This window comes from Molossus molossus, unplaced genomic scaffold (genome assembly GCF_014108415.1).
Source record: "Molossus molossus isolate mMolMol1 unplaced genomic scaffold, mMolMol1.p scaffold_m16_p_2, whole genome shotgun sequence".
NCBI lineage: Eukaryota > Metazoa > Chordata > Mammalia > Chiroptera > Molossidae > Molossus > Molossus molossus.
The window spans coordinates 126,807,943-126,829,992 of NW_023425355.1; positions in this window are offsets into that span (position 1 = coordinate 126,807,943).

Below are 22,050 nucleotides of genomic sequence, written 5' to 3' on the forward strand. Positions count from 1 at the left end.
GCTTCTAAAGACTGACCTAATTCCTTGACTGAGGGCAACAAGGTAGCATTTCTGTGGTCTTGATATTATCCTCAATCATCTCTTTCTCTGTCCCCAGCCAGAACCTTTCTTCACTTTTAAGGATTCATGTGACTAGATCAGGCCCACCTAGATAATCCAGTATTGCCTCCTCATCTCAAGGTCTCTGAGCTGTCACCTGTCTACCAACATCCATGAAACTATGACAGGCTACTATGTTAGTTTACAAGCAGAGTAAAATCTCAGACCTTTCCCAGTTCTTTTTTTTTTTTTTTTTAATATTAGAGAGAGAGAGAGAGGAAGTTAGAAGGAGAGAGAGAACAATTGGCCACCTCCTGCATGTCCCCTACTGGGAATCAGGCCCACAACCTGGGCATGTGCCCTGACTGGGAATTGAACCAGCGACCTCTTGGAGCATGGATCAACCCTCAACCACTGAGCCACACTGGCAGGGCCTTTCCCAGTTTTTAAAACTATGACTCTTTGTTTAGAAATTTTATTCAAGCACTTAAGCAAACATGTATAACTGTTAAGTTAAATCTAAAAATGAGTATGATTTTTAAATACTCATGACTTCTTTAATGTTTTCATGTTTAGAAAACAGATACCCCAACTTCCCAGGCTATGCGAACTAATTAAAACGACTAAATGAACTTGAACACTATTCTCTAAGTCAGTGGTTCTCAAAATTTAGCATGTACAGGAATGTCCTGGGAACTTCTGTGATAATCACATACCCATCACAGCCCCATCTACCTGAGATTTTGTTCTGGATTTGACTATACAAATCTAAAATTTTAACCAGTACCCCAATGATCCTTGTTCTGAGATCCAGTATATATATATTTACTTTTGTTTCTTCAGAGTAAAATTTCTCTTTACTTGTATTGAGAAAGTATGTGCTTTAAGTGGAATTCTAGAGTAATAACAGCTGTCAATACATTCATTATTTATTCACTAAAGAAAATGCTTCCTCCAACAGTGTTGTAGCCCTGTAAATGGTCAGGCATAGTTTGACTTCTCTTCAATGATCAATTGAAGATACCACATTCCAAAAGCCCCCCATCTTCGTTTGTTTTAACAGGCATTGCATTTGTAAATGAAATAACTTCCATTTATTTTACTTGCAAGGGATTAGAGTACATTTTAGAACTACATTGTTGGAAAAGATCATGAGAGTTCATTTTGGGAAAATGTCAGCACTCATAGACAGTATTATTGGATACAAACTAATACACTACTTTTGAATATTGTTTTTAAAGGCACACATGCGTGCGGGCACACACACACACACACATATATGCTAACAGTTTTCATGAACTTGGAATGTATCAAAGGAGCAAGAAATCATAGCCAAAAATTTAAGAAAGACACCAAAATTGCAAAACCTCCTGCACAAGTGGAGATGACTAAGCTTCCAGTCATTTCATCTAGCTTTAATGTTTCTAAGATTACACATGGGCATTTATCAGGACATTTTTTCTGATTACTATTTTGTATATGTCAAAGGGAACTTACAGTTCATTAGGGGAAAAAAGTATTTTGTATTACCTTCATAGCCTGTATAGCATAGAAAAAATGGTGGCTATGTTGTATTAAGATTACTTTGTGGAGATATTTCAGGGAGATCAAATTCTATTAAAATATAAATTTGTTCCCCAGGCTTTCTGTTCATCCAAGTAAGCAAATCTCCTAGTTTTTTTTAAATTTAACTATATTAAAAGTTTTCATTTTTAAAATCTGACATTTAATAAGAAAGTGTAATCCACTTATTTTCAAACTAGAGGCTTTTTTATTTTATTTTATTTTATTTTTTTGGTGAGGTCTTCTTTTTGTGCCACTTCACTAAATAATCAACACAAGTTTTCAAAGCCATTTCTTTTAGTCTAAGATTAAAATAGAAATCCATTTCACTTATTATACAGTGCCATTGTCCTTGCCGTGTACTCATGTGTGTCACAAGTCAGCATATTTATTTGACATCTGACAACAAATCATAAGCAGTAAAAATATTTTCATTAATTTAATAATTGATGAGGTCCAGGGCCAACATAAATGCTTGTGAGGTTGTGCACTGTAGAACTTCAGGGGCGCCATTCACATCATATTTATGAGTGTGATGCCCTTGAAGTTGTGCAGTGCTCAACCTGCACAGCTATATTGGGTGGCCCTGCCTGTTATAAAATCAGGCAGTATGATTGGTACCAGGCATGAATATAAAGATAATGACATCAAAGTCATTTTTCTTTAAGAACTTATAGTTTAGTAAGGGCGACTTAAAATGAAAGGAAATCTGTGATACGTCCTATGACAAGGAAAGTGCAGGGCCTTCCTATCTATATAACCATCTAATTAAAAATAGAAGCACAAATAAAAGTGAGCAGTTAAGGCGAGAACTTTCCCTGGGACCATTTCAAATGATGGGATCCTAATTCATATGTTTTTTCCTATATATTCTCAGTGTAAACATAAAATTTAATCACAAATATTGTACTTGTGTAAATGAGCTAGGTGCTCTTAATAGTATCCCTCTCTGACCCCCGCTCCTGGTAAGGTCATAGCTATTAACTAAAACACTATTTTCCTATGTTTTCCCTCAAACTTTATCCTGGGTATGCCTCCTGACCCCACTATGCCCATCTTGTGTGTCTCTGTTGTGTACATACTCCACTTAATTTTTTAAATATTATTTATTGATTTTTTAGAGAGAGAGGAAGGGAGAGAGAGAGACAGGAACATTGATGAGAGAGAACATAGATTGACTGGCTCTTGCATGCCCCCCACTGGGAATTGAACCAGCAACCTTTTGGTTCATGGGTTGATGCTCAACCACTGAGCCACATAGGCCAGGCCATACTCCATTTTGATCTTAGTACTTGATGCTTCTGAAAGTCTGTATGTGTCCCAAGCCAAACTCAATGTTCTTGGTACTCTTTTGTTCTATAACCCACAGTTATGGCCCAGTTCCTCCCACTTCTACACTCTGATATTTGAACCTCAGCCCTGGAATCCACTGCTTACTTCCAATATGAGTTTGAATTTTTTTTGTAAAACAAAGTCTCAGTGCAAAATTTTGTTCTGATAAGTGGAATTTTCACAAACAGGAATTTTGATATATTTTGTTCAGACACACCTCCAGTGCCTAGAACGATGCTAGCCTTTAGTGTCCATTGAGTACAGTCGTCCCTCATTTATCGGGGTTAATCCGTTACAGACTCTAGTGGTTGCACCTGCCGTTGAAGGATTCCTGGGTTGCTGAAATACATAGGCCCACAGTCCATACGTACAGTATTTTAATTTTAATTGTAATACAGGGGTATATAATTGACTCAGACAACCGAGCACGCGCTGTATCATTTTCACTGTCTCGATCAACTTTTTTTTTTATTCTCAACCGATGACATTTTTCCATTTTATGTTCAGATAGAGTGACAGGGGGAGAGAGAAACATCGATGTGGAAGGGACACATTGAATGGCTGCCTCCCACACGACCCAACCAGGACTGGGGACGAACTGCAACCAAGGTACGTGTCCTTAGCAGGAACTGAACCCAGGTCTCTCTGGACCGCAGGCTGACGCTCTAACCGCTGAGCCAAACCAGCCAGGGCTCAATCAATTTTTAATGAATATATTTGAAAAAACCACAATAGAGTAAAGCCGTGAAAGTCGAAGTGTAAAGTGGCAAGGGACGACTGTATTTGTTAAGTGTTAACTGTATGTGGGACACTATACAATAATTCCAAAGACCTTCCGCTGGACCTCCCTCCCAGCTGTTGATGATTTGTGGGTATCAGAGCAGCTTGCTTAGTTTCCTGTTGTGTTACCTGGGCTTCCAACACAGAACTTCTTAGGTTTACACTCCAGCATCCTTGAAAAGTGGAATCTAAAGTGCTTCCACAGCTTAACAGAGCTGCCCCATGGTAAGGAATCTAACTGCAGTTCACTGACACCAGCAGTCTCAAAATCTAGACAACCCAATTCCCTTCAAGTTCACCATAGAGGGACAACTGCTTGTGGTAAGATCAACCAATGACTTTAGATCTCAATCCTCTTTTTCTTCCAGATACACTTATATAAGAGCACATCATGCTTTAGGTTTCCAGTGAAGACAGTATAGGTTGTCCACAGGCTTTCACGATTGGCAGACAAAATGACACAACTCTGGTATGGAGTCTGGAAAAATATATTAGTTGAGGATAGTTTTCCTCTCTCCTTGTTATTTTGACTCTAATTATGAAATGGGGCTCATGGCAGAGGCATGTACTTCCTGTTCACAACTTGAAGGCCGAGCTTCTCTCAAGCACAGCAACAACACGTTATAACAGGAATTCATTGGGACCTCCTCCTCAAATGTAGTCTAAGGGCTTTGTATGTAAGATAGTTCACAAAAGAAAGGGCTTGGTCCAGCCAATAGTAAATACATCTGAAGGTCTTTTTTTTATATCCACTGAGATCCTAAATTCATCCCTAATCAACCTCATCCCTTACTGTCACACCTGATGGCAATAGCTGAGCCTCTTTGACCTAGGTAATACCAGTCTCAGACCTCTGTCCTATGCCTCTTTTCTTCACTTGATGGTCCCAGAAAACAGTAGTTACTCTGTTTGTAAGGAGAATTTCTATGCATCACAGCTACCTTAAAAGCTTGCTAGTATTATCAAAAATGGCTGCAAAATCTGGTGACTCAGGCCAGTGCAGCTTGAGCAAATTTGGCAGACTTGGAAATGCTGCACATAAGAGATGTGTGTCATCTTCTTTTTGGTGTCTTATGTTTGTCATAGGTCACATGTCAGGAAGTAATGACCACCAGAGAGACATACTTTCAGAAGTATGGATGAGGGCCTGTACTGAGATATCCTTCACTAGCCAACTACACCTACACCTGACCTCATGAATCAATGTTCCAGGGCTTTTCTGGGAGTAGCATGATTCCTAAAGGTTTATTATATCCCTGCATTTCCTGGCTAGGAAAGCACTCCTAAAATATACTCACAGATTATGCTAAGAGATGAATTACCATTACATATAGTCATTTAAGCTGACTGTTATGGCCTTAATGCTGTATCCTCCCAAATTCATATGCTAAAGCCCTAACCCCCAGTGTGACTGTATTTGGAGATGGGCCTCTAAGAAAGTAATAAAACTTAAATGAAGTCCTAGTGGTGAGGCCCTGATCTGATAGGGTTAGTGTTTTTATAAGAAGAGTCACCAGAAACCTCCTGCTTTCTCTCCCTCTGTGTGTGCAGATACCAAGGAAAGGTCATATGTGGAGAGTGAAAAGGTGGCCATCTGCAAGCCAGGAAGAGAGCTTTCACCAGAATCTAATCGTGGTGCACCTTGATCTTGGACTTCAGTCTCCAGAACTATGAGTAAATTAATTTCTCTTGTTTAAGCTACCCAGTATTTTGTTATGGCAGGCCAAGCAGACTAATACACTCATGTGGATTGCAAACAATAGAACCTAGGACATTTGTTGCCATTATCCATGGAGATATATACCATTATTTATTGTCTTCTGTTCATAATTTAGTGAAGAATGAACGACACTCAAATATAAGCTCTAGAAATATATCTTTTCACCAAAAATGTATATATTCAAATGATTAAGTTCTGATCTTTGCAATTACTTTCTTTTATGTGAAATCCAGACTAAGAAGTTCATAATCAAAAAGAAAATCATTACCAAATTGGAATTCTAAATCAACTACAAACTGAGATTTTTATTTGAGAGGTGATAAAATTTTAAATGAGGGACGAGTATATAAAATGGGTGATTTATAATATGCTAATCAATAAATTGGGGATATCAGGCATTTCAAATTTAGGATTAGGCTAATTCATAGTTTTTAAGGTAGAAATTGACAGTAATATTAGAGATAAATAAGTTTCTTTAGTAATCAGAGTTGTGATTCAGATTATTATGAAAAATCATAAACTATATAAAAATGGCTTTAGATAAAATATATTTCATTGGCACTATCAAATTAAATGGGTTCTTGAATGCTAGTCCAATATATTTTTTTAATTTTAGATTTTAGTGACTTGTATCTAATAGGTGTCCAATTCACGTTTATTGAATGAACAAATACATCTGCAAGTATTAAAGACACAATGTAAGTTTTAAAGTTGAGAATTCCTATAGCAATTTTTCCTTTGACAGTTTGGGATGCTGACTGGTAAGTAGTTTGTTTCTCCCTTCCAAGTACTAACCAGGCCCGACCCTGCTTAGCTTCCAAGATCAGACGAGATTGGGTGCGTTCAGGGTGATATGGCCGTAGATAGTTTGTTTCTTTCTTAAAGTGATTTTTGACACTGAAGGAAAGCAGTATTGGAAGACTATGAACAGGTGAGCTACTTTGAAATTTTTCAAAAGAATTTTTTAAATAGCACACTTGATTATCATCTTAGAATTTTGGAGTACATATGTTGTCAAATCAAAGTTTAATTGTGGTACATGCATAATGCTATGTAATGAAGAGAAATGGATGAATAGGAGGATGGATGGATGAGTAATTGTTCTCAAGGAACATTTATGTTGGTTGTTTCTGCAAAGAGTACTTCTTTTGCTGAAGCACTGTTAACCAAAGGTCAAGCATATTTTTCTATGACTTTAAGTCTTCTTGACTGAATTTCAATTCCAGTTCTGCTAGCAACTTTTCTGTGACTATAGAAATCAACTTCTCCGTGTCTCGATTGCCTTATAAACAATATGAAATGGTTATATTAGATGGTAACTTCCAACTCTTTTTTTTTTTTTAACTTCCAACTCTTAAAAAAATTTAAATATCTCCCATAATGTGATGATCCAAAAAATTCAATCAAGTAAATGTTTTGGTTGTGTTATTCCAAGTATAACAAACAAATAAACAAAACAAAAAGTGAGAAAGTCTGTCTAGTATTGGTTTATTTCCTACATTTACAAGAAAAGAAAACTTGTTTTAATTTTTCCAAGATAGTCTACAAACCCCTATACATTTGTCCCCAAACAGCTAGATTGTTTTTATATTCATATATCTATGAATGCCATCCATCCCATTGATTTCATTCTTCATAGTGAAATCCTTTACTGAAACATGTATATTGTAAATCATTTCTTTGCTCAGTACAGAATTAGGCAGTAGCTACAATTGGTCAAAGATTTGTCTATATAAGAATTTGATGATAATTAATACATGATGATTATACCAATATAGAGCACACTTAAGCTAGAGTTTCACTATTTTTTTATTTACAAAATAGCTTCATATTTATTTTCATTTTTATTAAATTTGAGCTAGAAGAGAAAATGATTGGAGTTAATTTTTATATTGATATAGTAAAATGACTGGAGAAACAGCAATGAAATCTGGCATTGCATTTTACATCAATTTTTTAAATTAATTAATTTATTTTTGTTACAGCTGTTTCTCCTTTTCCCCCGACTGATCCCCCCTACCTCCCAGCCCTGTCCCCAGCTTTATGTCCATTGTTCATACATACGTGCATATAAGTTCTGTGGTTTATCTCTCCCCCACTGCCCCCTTTTCTGGGGATTGTCAGTCTGTACCCCACTTCCACGTCTCTGAAACTACAACATTCCTCAGACTGTTATGTTCATTATATTACACAAATAAGTAAGATCATATGATACTTGTCTTTCTCTGTTTGGCTTGTTTCACTTAAGATGATACTTTCCAGGTCCCTCCATGTCGTCTCAAAGAATAAGAGATCTTTCTTTCTTACAGCTGCATAGCACTCCATCGTGTATATGTACCACAGCTTTTTTATCCATTCATCTACTGTTGGACCCTTGGGCCACTACCAGATCTTAGCAATTGTAAATAGCTGCTATAAACATAAGGGTACATGCATTCTTTCTGATTGGTGTGTCAGACTTCTTAGGCTATATTCCCAGAAGTGGGATCACTGGGTCAAATGGCAGTTCCATTTTAATTTTTGAGGTAACATCATAGTGTTTTCCATAGTGGCTGCACCAGTCTGCATTCCCACCAGCAGTGTACTAGAGTCCCCTTTTCTCCACACCCTCGCCAACACTTGTTGTTTGATGATTTGTTGATGGCGGCCATCTGACAGGTGTGAGGTGATACCTCATTGTTGTTTTAATTTGCATCTCTCTGATGATTAGTGATGTTGAGCATTTCTTCATATGTCTCTTGACTATTTGTATGTCCTGTTGGGAGAGGTGTCTATTTAGTTCCTCTGCCCATTTTTTAATTGGGTTCTTTGTCTTTTGTTGAGTTGTATGAGCACTCTATATGTATTGGAAATTAACCCCTTATCTGATATATCATTGGCAATTATGCTCTCCCATACAGTGGGTCACCTTTCTGTTTTTATGATTGTATCTCTTGCTGTGCAGAAGCTTTTTAGTTTGACGTAGTCCCATGTGTTCATTTTCTCCTTTATTTCTATTGCCTTAGGAGATGTATCAGTGAAAATTTTGCTGTGTATGATGTCTGAAAGTTTGTTTCCTACAGTTTCTTCTAGGATTTTTATGGATTCATGAATCACATGTGATTCTTTTATCCATTTTGAGTTTACTATTGTGTATGGTGTAAGTTGATGGTCTAGTTTCATTTTTTTACATGTAGCTGTCCAATTTTCCCAGCACCATTTATTAAAGAGGCTGTCTTTACCCCACTGTATGCTCTTGCCATCTTTGTCAAATATTAATTGTGCATAATGCCTTGGTTCCATTTCCGGGTTCTCTGTTCTGTTCCACTGGTCTATATGTTTGTTTTTGTGCCAGTACCAGACCGTTTAGATTACAGTGGCTTTGTAGTATAACCTGAAATCTGGTAATGTGATCCCTCCAACTTTGTTCTTTTTCAAGATTGCTGTGGCTATTCGAGGTCTTTTAGTTCCATATAAACTTTTGAAGTATTTGTTCTAGTTCTGTGAAGTATGTCGTTGGTATTTTGATGGGGATTGCATTGAATCTATTGATTGCATTGGGTAGTGTGGACATTTTAATGATGTTAATTCTTCCAATTTATGAACAAGGTATGTGCTTCAACTTTTTTTTATATCTTCCTCTATTTCTTTTTTTAATGACATGTAGTTTTCTGTGAATAGGTTTGTTATTTCTTTGGTTAAGTTTATTCTTGGTATCTTTTTTTTTTTTTTTTTTTTTTGCCACAATGGTAAATGGGATTGTTTTCTTAGTTTTTCTTTCTGTGAGTTCATCATTGGTGTATAAGAATGCCATCAATTTCTTGACATTAATTTTGTATCCTGCTACTTTACCAAATTCATTTATTAAGTCTAGTAAATTTTTGATGGAGTCTTTGGGGTTTTCTACATATAGTATCATGTCATCTGTGAATAATGACAGTTTCACTTCCTCCTTTCCAATTTGGATCCCTTTTATTTTTTCTTCCTGTCTGATTGCTGTGGCTAAGACTTCCAGTACTATGTTAAATAAGCATGGTGAGAGTGGGCATTCCTGTCTTGTTCCTGTTCTTAAGGGACATGCTTTTAGTTTTTGCCCATTAAGTATGATGTTGGCTGTAGGTCTTTCATATATGGCTTTTATTATGTCGAGATATGATCCCACTATTCCCAGATTGCTGAGCATTTTTATCAGAAATGGATGCTGAATTTTGTGGAAGGCTTTTTTGGCATCTATTGATATGACCATGTGGTTTTTATTCTTCATTTTGTTTATGTGGTGTATCACCTTTATTGATTTGCGAATGTTGTACCAGCCTTGCATCTCTGGGATGAATCTCACTTGGTTATGGTGAATAATTTTTTTGATGTGTTGCTGGTTCCGATTTGCTAGTATTTTGTTCAGGATTTTAGCGTCTGTGTTCATCTGGGATATTGGCCTACAGTTTTCTTTCTTTGTAATGTCTTTTTCTGGTTTTGGAATTAGAATTCATAAAAGGAGTTTGGAAGTCTTCCTTCTTCTTGAATTTTTTGAAGTAGTTGAGAAGAATAGGTATTAGTTCATTTTTGAATATTCGGTAAAACTCCCCCATGAAGCCATCTGGGCCTGGGCTTTTGTTTGCTGGGAGAGTCTTGATTACATCTTTAATTTCTTCTGTTGTTATTGGTTTATTTAAGTTTTCTTTCTCTTCCTGGTCCAGTTTTGGAAGACTATGCGTTTCTAGAGATTTGTTCATTTTGCTTAGATTGTCAAAGTTGTTTCTGTATCATTGTTCATAACACTTGTTAACAAACTGTTGTATTTCTGTGGTGTCAGATATTATTTCTCCTCTTTCATTTCTGATTTTGTGTATTTGGGTTCTCTCCCTTTGTTTCTTGGTGAGTCTCGCTAAGGGTCCATCAATTTTGTTTATCTTTTCAAAGAACCAGCTCTTTCTTTCATTTGTCCTTTGAATTGTTTTTTTTGGTCTCCATTCATTTATGTCTGCTCTGATCTTTCCCGTTACCTTCCGTTTAGTTGCTCTGGGGTTTTCTTTTTGTTTGCTCTTTAGTTCTTTAAGTTGTGAGTTTAGATAGACTATTAGAGATTTTCTTGCTTCTTGAGGTAGGCCAGTAGTGCTATGAACTTACCTCTCAAAACTGCTTTAGCTGTATCCCATAGGTTTTTGTGTTGTTGTGTGTTCATTTTCATTGGATTCCAGGAAGTTTTTAATTTCTTTCTTGATCTCCTCAGTGACATATTCATTGTTTATTAACATGCTATTTACCTCCATGTGTTCAAATGTCTTTGCATGTTCCTGTTGCAATTGATTTCTAGTTTCATGCCATTGTGATCTGAGAAGATGCTTGATATGATTTAAATCTTCTTGAACTTGTAGAGACTTAATTTGTGCCCTAACATGTGGTCTATTTTGAGAATGACCCATGTGCACTTGAGAAGAATGTGAATTGTGTAGTTTTGGGGTGTAATACTCTGTTGATATCTATTAAATCCATTTGGTCTCATGCTTCATTTAGAGTCTCTGTTTCTTGCTACGTTTTTGTCTAGAAGATCTATCCAGTGATGGTCAGCGGTATGTTGAAGTCCCCTGCTATGATTGTATTGATATCTATTTCTCCTTTGAAGTCTTCCAGAATATTTTAAATATATTTTCTTGCTCCTATATTGGGTGCATATAGGTTTATCAAGGTTATATCATCCATTTGAATAGATCCTTTCACTATTATGCAGTGGCCTTTTTTGTCTCTAGTTATGGTTTTCATTATGAAATCTATTTTATCAGACATGAGTATTGCTACCCCAGCTTTTTTCCCTTTCCATTTGCTTGGAAGATTTTTTTCCGTCCCTTCACTTTCAATCTATGAGTCGTTTGTTGTGAGGTGGGTCTCTTGTAAACATCATGTGTATATATATATATATATATTTGAGTCATGCTTTCTTATTCTATCAGATACTCTGTGTCTTTTTATTGCAACAGTTCATGCATTTACATTTAAGCTGATTATTGATATGTACTTATTTATTGCCATTTTTGTTTAGTGTGGTTATATTTTTCTTTCTATTTCCCCTGTTAATTACAGCAGTCCTTTTAACATTTCTTGCAGTGCTGGTTTGGTGCTAATGTATTCCCTTAGTTTTTTTTTTTTTTTTTGTCTGGGAAACTATTTCACCTTCTATTTTATTTTTGTTTTTGTTTTTTTCATTAATTAATTTATTTATTTTTGTTACAGATGTTTCTCCTTTTTCCTCCACTTATTCACCCTGCCCTGTCCCCCCCCCCCCCCGTGCCCTGTCCCCAGCTTTGTTGTCCATGTCCATTGTTCATGCATACATGCATATAACTTCTATGGTTTATCTCTCCCCCACCACCATCTCTTCTGGGGATTGTCAGTCTGTACCCCACTTCCAGGTCTCTGAAATTACAACATTCTTCAGACTGTTATGTTCATTATATTACACAAATAAGTGAGATAATATGATACGTGTCTTGCTCTCTTTTTAGCTTGTTTCGCTTAGGATAATACTTTCCAGGTCCCTCCATGTCGTCTCAAAGGATAAGATATCTTTCTTTCTTACAGCTGTTTAGTATTCCATTGTGTATATGTACCACAGCTTTTTTATCCATTCGTCTACTGATGGACACTTGGGCTGTTTTCAGATCTTAGCTATTGTAAATAGAGCTGCTACAAACATAGGGGTACATGTATTCTTTATGATTGGTGTTTCAGGCTTCTTAGGGTATATTTCTAGAAGTGGGATCACTGGGTCAAATGGCAGTTCAATTTTTAATTTTTTGAGGTAACACCATATTGTTTTCCAGAGTGGCTGCACCAGTCTGCATTCCCACCAGCAGTGTACTAGAGTCCCCTTTTCTCCACACCCTCACCAACACTTGTTATTTGATGATTTGTTGATGGCAGCCATTCTGACATATGTGAGGTGATACTTCATTGTTGTTTTAATTTGCATCTCTCTGAAAATTACTGATGTTGAGCATTTCTTCATATGTCTCTTAGCCACTTGCATGTCCTATTTGGAGAGGTGTCTATTTAGTTCCTCTGCCCATTTTTTAATTGGGTTCTTCATCTTCCTTTGGTTCAGTGGTATGAGCACTCTACATATATTGGAAATTAACCCCTTATGTGATGTATCATTAGGAATTATGCTCTCCCATACAGTGGGTTGCCTTTCCATTTGAGCAATTTTTTTCTTTTGCTGTGCAGAATCTTTTGAGTTTGATGTAGTCCCATGTGTTCATTTTCTCCTTTGTTTCTATTACCTTAGGTGATGTATCAGTGAACATTCTTCTGTGTATGATGTCTGAAATTTTGTTGCCTACAGTTTCTTCAAGGATTTTTAGATTCATGAGTCACATTTAAGTATTTTATCCATTTTGAGTTTATTCTTGTGTAGGGTGTAAGTTGACAGTCTAGTTTCCTTTTTCTGCATGTAGCTGTCCAATTTTCCCAACATCATTTATTAAAGAGGCTGTCCTTCCACTGTATGCTCTTGCCACCTTTGTCAAATATTAGTTGAGCATATTGCCTTGGGTCCATTTCTGGGTTCTCTGTTCTGTTCCACTGGTCTATATACCTGTTCCTGTGCCAGTACCAGGCTGTTTTGATTACAGTAGCTTTGTAATATAACCTGAAATCTGGTAATGAGATCCCTCCATCTTTGTTCTTGTTTTTCAAGATTGCTGTGGCTATTCGAGGCCTTTTTTGGTTCCATATGATCTTTTGAAGTATTTGTTCCAATTCTGTGAAGTATATCATTGGTATTTTGATGGGCATTGCATTGAATCTATAGATTGCTTTTGGTAGTGTGGACATTTTAATGATGTTATTTCTTCCAATCCATGAACAGGGTATGTGCTTCCACTTTTTTATATCTTCCTCTATTTTTTTTTTTTTTTCAATGTCATGTAGTTTCCTGTGAATAGGTTTGTTATTTCTTTGGTTAAGTTTATTCCTAGGTATCTTAAATTTTTTGCCACAATGGTAATGGGATTGTTTTCTTAGTTTCTCTTTCTGTGAGTTCATCTTTGTTTTATAAGACTGCCATCGATTTCTTGACATTAATTTTGTATCCTGCTATTTTCCCAAATTCATTTATTAAGTCTAGTAAATTTTTGATGGAGTCTTTGGAGTTTTCTACGTATAGTATCATGTCATCTGCAATTAATCATAGTTTCAATTTCTCATTTCCAATTTGGATCTCTTTTTTCTTCCTGTCTGATTGCTGTGGCTAAGACTTCCAGTACTATGTTAAATAAGAGTGGTGAACGTTGGCATCCTTGCCTTGTTCCTGTTCTTAAGGGGAATGCTTATAGTTTTTGCCCATTGAGTATGATGTTGGCTGTAGGTCTTTCATATATGGCCTTTATTATGTCAAGATATGATCCCTGTATTCCCACATTGCTGAGTGTTTTTATCAGAAATGGATGCTGGATTTTGTTGAAGGCTTTTCATCATCTATTGATATGATCATGTGGTTTTTATTCTTCATTTTATTTATGTGGTGTATCACGTTTATTAATTTGTGAATATTGTAACAGCCTTGCATCCCTGGGATGAATCTCACTTGGTCATGCTGAATAATTTTTTTGTTGTATTGCTAGATCCAATTTTTTAATATTTTGTTCAGGATTTTGGCATCTGTGTTCACCAGAGATATTGGCCTGTAGTTTTCTTTCTTTGTTGTGTCTTTTCTGGTTGTGGAATTAGAATTATGCTGGCTTCATAAAACAAGTTTGGAAGTCTTCCTTCTTCTTGAATTTTTTGAAATAAATTTAGGAGAATGGGTGTTAGTTCTTTGAATGTTCAGTAAAACTTCCCCATGAAGACATCCAGGCCTGGGCTTTTGATTGCTGGGAGAGTCTTGATTACTACTTCAATTTCTTCTGTTGTTATTGGTCTGTTCGAGTTTTCTGTCTCTTTTTGCTTTAGGTTTGGGAGACTATGTGTTTCTAGAAATTTGTCCATTTTGCTTAGATTGTCGAATTTGTTGCTATATAATTGTTCATAGTAGTTGTTTATGACCTTTTGTATTTCTGTGGTGTCAGTTATTATTTATTCTCTTTCATTTCTGATTTTGTGTATTTGGTTTCTCTCTCTTTGTTTTTTGGTGACTGGACAATTTTTTTGCCATTCTGATGTTCTGACTTATTTATTGCCAATTTTGTTTAGTATGATTATATTTTTCTTCCTATTTCTCCTGCTAATTACAGCAGTCCTTTTAACATTTCTTGCAGTGATGTTTTGGGGCTAATGTATTTCCTTCGCCTTGTAGAGGGCTACTCCCTCCCCTGGAGCCCAAGGTGAGTGGCTGTTGCCAATGTAGCCTCTGTCCTGGCTCTGCGCCTTGGAGCCTCCTGGGAGTTCAACTCGAGGGTGCTGCTCCCAGCTAAGGGCGGCCGAGGCTGCACCAGTTCCCAGCCGAGGGCATAGCACCTAGCTAAGGGTGTAGGACCCAATGAAGGCCGCAGGTCCCAGCCAAGGCCGCCATAGGTCCCAGCCAGGGGTGCAGCTTCCAGCCAAGTGCACAGCTCCCAGCCAAGGCCGCAGGTGCCATCCGAGGTCACAGGTCCCAGCCAAGGCTGCCACAGGTCCCAGACAGGGCTACAGGTCCCAGCCGAGGGCGCAGGTCTGAGTCGGGTCTGCAGGTCCCAGCCGAGGTCACAGGTCCCAGCCGAGGCCGCAGGTCCCAGCCAAGGGCGCAGCTCCCAGCCGAGGTCACAGGTCCCAGCCGAGGCCGCATGACCTTCTATTTTGAATGATAGCCTTGCTGGGTAGTCTTGGATTCAGATTATTGTTTTTCATGACCTTGATTACCTCATGTCATTCCCTTCTGGCCTGTAGTGTTTCTGTTGAGAAGTCAGCTGAGAGCCTTCTGGGGGTTCCTTTGTAGGTCACCTGTTGCTTCTCTCTTGTTGCTTTTAGGATTCTCTCTTTGTCTTTAATTTTTGGCATTTTGATTACTATGTGTCTTGGTGTGGGCCTGTTTGGGTTCTTCTTACTTGGGCTCTCTGTGCTGCTTGAACTTGAATGCCTTCTTCCTTCACCAAATTAGGGAAGTTTTCTGTCACTGATTCTTCAAATGTGTTCTCTAACCTTTGCTCATTTTTTTTTTTTTTCTTCTTCCAGGACTATTATGATGCAAACATTATTATGTTTCCAGTTGTCCCACAGTTCTCTTAAGCTGTCTTCCTGTTTTTTAATTGTTTTTTCCTTTTAGTTTTCTGATTGGTTGATTTTTTTCTACCCTGTCTTCTAATTCACTGATCAGGTCCTCCGCTTCCTCTGCTCTGCTGTTTAGACCTTCCAATGTGTTCTTTATTTCTGATGTGTCATTCTTCATTTCTTCTTGGTGGTTTTTTAATTTCCAACTGGTTGATTTTCAACATTTCTATGTCTTGACTCATGGTGCTCATGTCCTTAAACATGCTGTTGAGCTTCCTCAAGATCATGGCTCTGAATTCTCCTTCTGTTAACTTGCTTAACTGCACCTCATTTATCTCATCTTCGGTAGAGGTCTCTTGTTCTTTTATTTTGCTTTTGTTTCTGTGTTTCACCATTTTGGCTATCACAGTGGGCTTTGGAGCCTGCCAAATTTACCCTATGGGTGTTGATGTTCTGCTGTTTGTGTCTCCCTTTACTGGGTTTGGATGAGGCAGGGAGAACCCATGTTAAACACCACTGTGAAGTCTTACTTTCCTGGTTAAAGTTGCTAGCCCAGAAACAGTACTGTTATCCTCTAGCTTTTTGCCCGGAGGCTATCAGTAGCAGTTACTTGAAGAGCCTTAGCTTCTCAGTTTATTGAAAAACTCCCTCAGGTGCTCAGGGTAAAGGATATCCTGAGGGTGGGGCAGATGCTGGTTGTTAATTGGCCTCCATTTGCATTTCAGTGGCGACCGGGTTGGGTTGAATCTCTGAGGGAGGGGCCATCCCCTCTCCCCAGAGCCCTGGGAAGGAGTAAGATGACCACTGTCCTGAGTGGCTGCAACTCAGCAAAAGTTCTGAGTGCTCTCCAATTCCCGAGTGTCCCCACACATTTCTAGTCCAGTCTGCCCTCGCTCTGCCAGAGCCCATGTTGAGTGGCTGTCCCTATTTTAGCATCTGTCCCGGCTCTGCACTGTGGAGCTGCTTGGGAGTTTAACCCAAGGGCACTGCTCACAGCTAAGGCCACTGCAGTCTCTGGGCTCCCAGCAACCCTCTCGCACCTCCCCAAACCTTCCAGGATAGAGTCAGGGTCCCTGTTTATATGGTCCTCGCAAACTGCTTTTCTGTTGCTTTTTCCTGAGGATTTGTCTTTATTTTCGTTGTAATTCCAGTTTGGTCCTGGGAGATGGTTGGTGTAGCTTCCATTCACTCCATCACCATTTTGGAATCTCTGTGGGTTGTCTTTTCATTCTCTCAATATTGTTTTTTTTTTTTTTTCAAAGCAGAAAATTTAAATTTAATTTAATTTTGATTTTATTGATGATACCTATTCTGATAGGTGTGAGGTTTTAATTTGCATTTCTCTGATGAGTAGTGACACTGAACATCTTTTTGTATGTCTATTGGCCATTTGTATATCCTCTTTGAAGAAGTGTCTGTTCAGGTTCTTTGCCCATTTTTTAAATTGGATTATTTGTTATTTTGACGTTGAGCTATATAAGTTCTTTATAAGTTTTGGGTATTAAGCCCTTATCAGATATATCATATGCAAATATGTTCTCACATTCAGTAGGTTGTCTTTTATCTTGTTAATGGTATCCTTTGCTGTAAAGAAAATTTTTAGTTTGATGTAGTCCCATTTGTTTATTTTTCCTTTTGTTTCCCTTGTCCAAGGAGATATATTAGAAAAAAATATTGCTCTGAGAAATGTCCAAGATTTTACTAGCTAGGTTTTCTTCTAGGATTGTTTATGGTTTGAGTCTAACATTTAATTTTTTTTCCCTTTGTATTGAATTTATTGGGGTGACATTTGTTAACAACTGTATACAGGTTTCAGGTGCACAATTCTACAACACATCATCTGTACATCGTATTGTGTGTTCACCACCCCAAGTCAAGTCTCCTTCCATTATCATTTATCCCCCCTATACCCTCCTCCACCTTACCCCCTGCCCGGCAATCACCACACTTTTGTCACTGTCCATGAATTTTTTTCTGTTTTATTTTTTTCTCAATCTCTTTACCTACCACCCCATTCCAGCTGTCATGGGAGGGGGAGACATTTTTAATTTTAATGAATTCAAGTTTATCAATTTTTTCTTTCATGAATCATGCCTTTGGCGTTGTATGTAAAAGGTCCTCTGCATATTCAGTGTCATTTAGAGTGTCACCTATGTTACCTTCCAGGAGTTTTATAGTTTTGTATTTTACATTTAGGTCTGTGATCCATTTTTAGTTAATTTTTGTGGAAAGTGTAAGGTCTGTTTCTAGATTCACTTTTATCTTGCATGTGAATATTCAGTTGTTTCAGAATTATTTGTCGATGTATTGCCTTTGCTCCTATGTCAACGATCAGTTGAATATATTTTTGTGGGTCCATTTCTAGGCTGTCTGTTCTGTTCCATTGATCTATTTGCCTGTTCTTTCACTAATACCAAACTGTCTCAATTACTGTAGCTTTATAATATGTCTTGAAGTCAGGTATCATCAGTCCTCCAACTTTGTTCTTCTTCAGTATTGTGTCAGCTGTTCTGGGTCTTTTGTCTCTTCTTATAAACTTGAGAAATTGTTTGTTGATATCCACAAAATAATTTACTGATATTTTGACTGGGATTACATTGAATCTTAGATTAACTTGGGAAGAACTAACATCTTGACTATATTGAGTCTTCTATGTATGAACATGGAATATTTCTCCATTTGTTTAGTTCTTTTAATTTTAATTTTGTTCATCAGAGATTTATACTTTTCCGCAGGTAGAACTTGCGCATATTTATATATAAATATTTCAGTTTTGGGGTGCTAATGTAAATGGTATTATATTACAAGTTTATAAAAAAAGATTGACTTTTGTATATTAACTTTGCATTATGCAAGGTTATATCATTGTATCCTGGTTGCCATGATCTCTTATGATTTCCAGGAGTTTATTTATCAGTTCTTTTGGACTTTCTGCTTAGGTGATCATGTCATCTGTGTTGAACAAAGATGATTTTATGTTTTTATTTCAATCTGTATACCTTTTGTTTCCTTTTCTTGTCTTATAGTTCATTAGCAAGGAATTCCAGTAACATGTTGAAAAGTAGTGGTAAGCCCTGGCCGGTTTGGCTCAGCGGTTAGAGCGTCGGCCTGCGGTCTGGAGAGACCCGGGTTCGGTTCCCGCTAAGGGCACGTACCTTGGTTGCAGTTTGTACCCGGCCCTGGTCGGTCGTGCGGGTGGCGGCCACTTGATGTGTTCCTTTCACATCGATGTTTCTCTCTCTCTCTGTTCCTCTCTCTCCTTCCCACTCTACCTGAACAAAAGATGGAAAAGTGTCCTCGGGTGAGGATAAAAAAAAAGAAAAGTAGTGGTAAGGAAGGTCATCTTTGCCTTGTTCCTGATCTGAGTATAAAAGGTTCAAGTTTCTTACCATAAAATATGATATTAGCTATAGGTTCCGTAGATAATTTTATTGAGTTTTATATGCAGCTACTCATCTGAAGCTTTAGTAGAGGGAGGGCAGTACAGGCTGGAGTCATCTGAGGAGAGTCTGGGGTGGGAGGCTTGGGGAGAAACTTGGAAGAGTAAAGGTTAGGATACCTGCACTTGGTACTCAGCCCTCATACCACAGCAGCCATTTATCCTTAGAGCTGCAATCCCCTCCCAGCAGCAACAGACTGGGGAAAGGCAATTACCCTGCCCTCAGGGATATAGCTCCCCTCACCCTCAGGTACCCCACTCACCCAACCATTGTGAATGTCAATTGCCCCACCCTACATCTTGACCTCTGCTGAGGAGGCAGCAGTAGAGGCCAAGACTATGTGTCTGGCAGTCTCAAGGGGCATCAGTGACTAGCTTTGGGGTGGGGCCATTTTCCCCATTTTCCCAGGAACTTGACTGGTGCTTCCCCATCACAGGAGAGCTGATAGAAATGCCCGGCTTCCAGCAGACCGCACTGGACTGCACATGAGGAACTCTGCCCTGCCAACGTCAGGGAAATATTCAGGGACAGATTCAGGCATGTGGCTCTGGGATGGGGTAACACACACAGAGCCTTTCCTAAAATCTGAAGAGTACTTCCCCTTCACTGAAGCCACAAAAGTCTCATGTTCTTAATTCTGCCAAAGCCCTTTTAGAAACAGCCTTCTCAGCGACTAGACTAAGTTTGACAGGTAGCCTGCAGGCAGAGGTAGGCAGAGTTGCAACACTAGGTGACCTGGGAGGTATGCTGACTAGCCTCTTGGCTAGTGCTGCTAACAAGCCAGCCTTAGAATACAGCTTGGCCCCTCCCATGCACTGACAAGCCCTATGGAGGCAGTCACAAACATTGTATCCCTTGAAGTTTAGAAAAGGTTGCTGAGAACCAATCTTAGCTTCTGATAGTGCCTAGCACTAAAGTACCTCCCAATAGGCCTGGAACCAGCACAGAAAACAGTCATCCTCAGTCAACCTAAGAACAAGATCCAAAGGGAGCTCCCAGCAGGCAGTAAACTCTGCCAAGATGAAGTCCACTTTGCTTTTTAGCATTTTTTTCCATTATTTTTTTTTCTTTTTATGTTTTTTATTTTTTATGGTTATTATTTTTCTCTCGTTTTTTTTTTTTAAGTATCTTTTATATTTACCTTTCTTTTCCTTACTCTATTTTTATACTCTTTCTTTTCCTTTTTTTTTTGTTCGTAATTGTGTCCTTCCTCTTTTATAGTGTTTTCCTTTTCCTATTTCTTTATTATTTTTCTCTCCCTTCTTTCCTTTCATATTCTCCCTCACTTTTTTTCCTTCTTATATTTTTTCTTTTTTTATTATTCTTGTTCTCTTTTCTTTTTCCTAGTTCTATTTTCTTTGTGGTGGTTTCTCTTGTTGTTGGGATCTTTGGCATGTTTTGGTTTTGTTTCTTGTTTTCCTTTGCTGTATTTTGTTTTATTGTGTCAGCACCTGCATAAGAGCTCACACAAAGTTTTTGGAGTTGAGTCTCACCAGAAAACCTGAGAGGAGACCCCCTCCATGAGTTGGTCAACAAAAATCAAGACCCAATTATAATTGGAGAGCCCAAATAACCCACACAATGGATATTCCTAGAGTATCCAGCACAAGAGATCAAAGAAATTGCACCACTGGGTCTCAATGAACACTTACTACATAAGGACACCTACTACATAAGGACCCCCCCAATGAATCCTGTGACACATAGCAATCTTATCTAGTATATAGAAACAAACAAAAGAGTCAGCTAAAATTGGTAGACAATGAAGCAAACCCAAATGTAAGAAGAGGAGGAATCTCCAGAAAAAGAGTTAAACAAATTGGAGGCAAGAAATTTATCACATATAGAGTTCAAAATAATGGTTATAAAGATGCTCAAGGAACTTGGTGAGTATTATAAGTAACTTACTGGGAACTACAACAGCATGGAAAATGAAATAGAAACCATAAACAAGAACCAGTCATAAATGAAGAATACCATATCTGACATCAAGAATACACTGAAAAGAAAGAAATGTAGATTGAATAAAGCATAAGACTGAATCAGTTATTTGTAAGAAAAGATAGAATATAAAACCCTATTAGAGCAGCCAAAAGAAAAAAAATTAAAAAGCGGAATTACAAGGGAAGAATTCACACAAGTTCAGGAAGTACAGAGAGTCCCAATCAAGATGAACCTACAAAGATGTATACTGAGACATGCAGTAATTAAACTGGCAAACACAAAAGACAAAGACAGAATCTTAAAGGCAGCAAGAGAGAGACAGAAATTTACCTACAAGAAAATTCCCCTTAGATTGTCAGCTGATTTCTCAACAGAAACACTTCAGGTCAGATTGGATTAGCATGAAGTATTCAAAGTAATGAAAAGTAAGGTCATGATTCCAAGACTACATTCTCCAGCAAGGTTATCATTTAAAATTGAAGGTGAAATAAAGAGCTTCCCGGACAAAAGAAGGCTAAAGTAGTACATTAACAAAACCAGTATTGTAGGAAATGGTAAAGGGACAGCCTTAATAATAATGAGAGAGAGAGAGAGAGAGAGAGAGAGAGAGAGAGAGAGAGAGAGATAGGTAAAAGTAAAATGACAATAAATAAGTACCTACCAATAATAACCTTAAATGTAAATGGATAAAATGTTCCAATCAAAAGACATAAGGTGGCTGAATAAATAAGAAATCATGACCCATATATATGCTCTCTACAAGAGACTCACCTCAGAACAAAAGTTACAAACAGGCTGAAAGTAAAGAGGTGGAAAAATATTCCATGCAAATGGAAATGTATGAAAGCTGGGGTAGCAATACTCATATCTGAAAAATATATTTCAAACAAAGGCCATAAGAAGCAACAAAGGTCAATACATAAAATTAGAGTGATCAATCCAAAAGGAAAATATAACATATATATATATATAGTATGTTTTTTAATATATGTTATATATCTCTATCTCTATCTCTATAACTCTTGGTAGACTTTAAAGGAGAATGACATAAATACAGTCATAGAAGGGGATTTG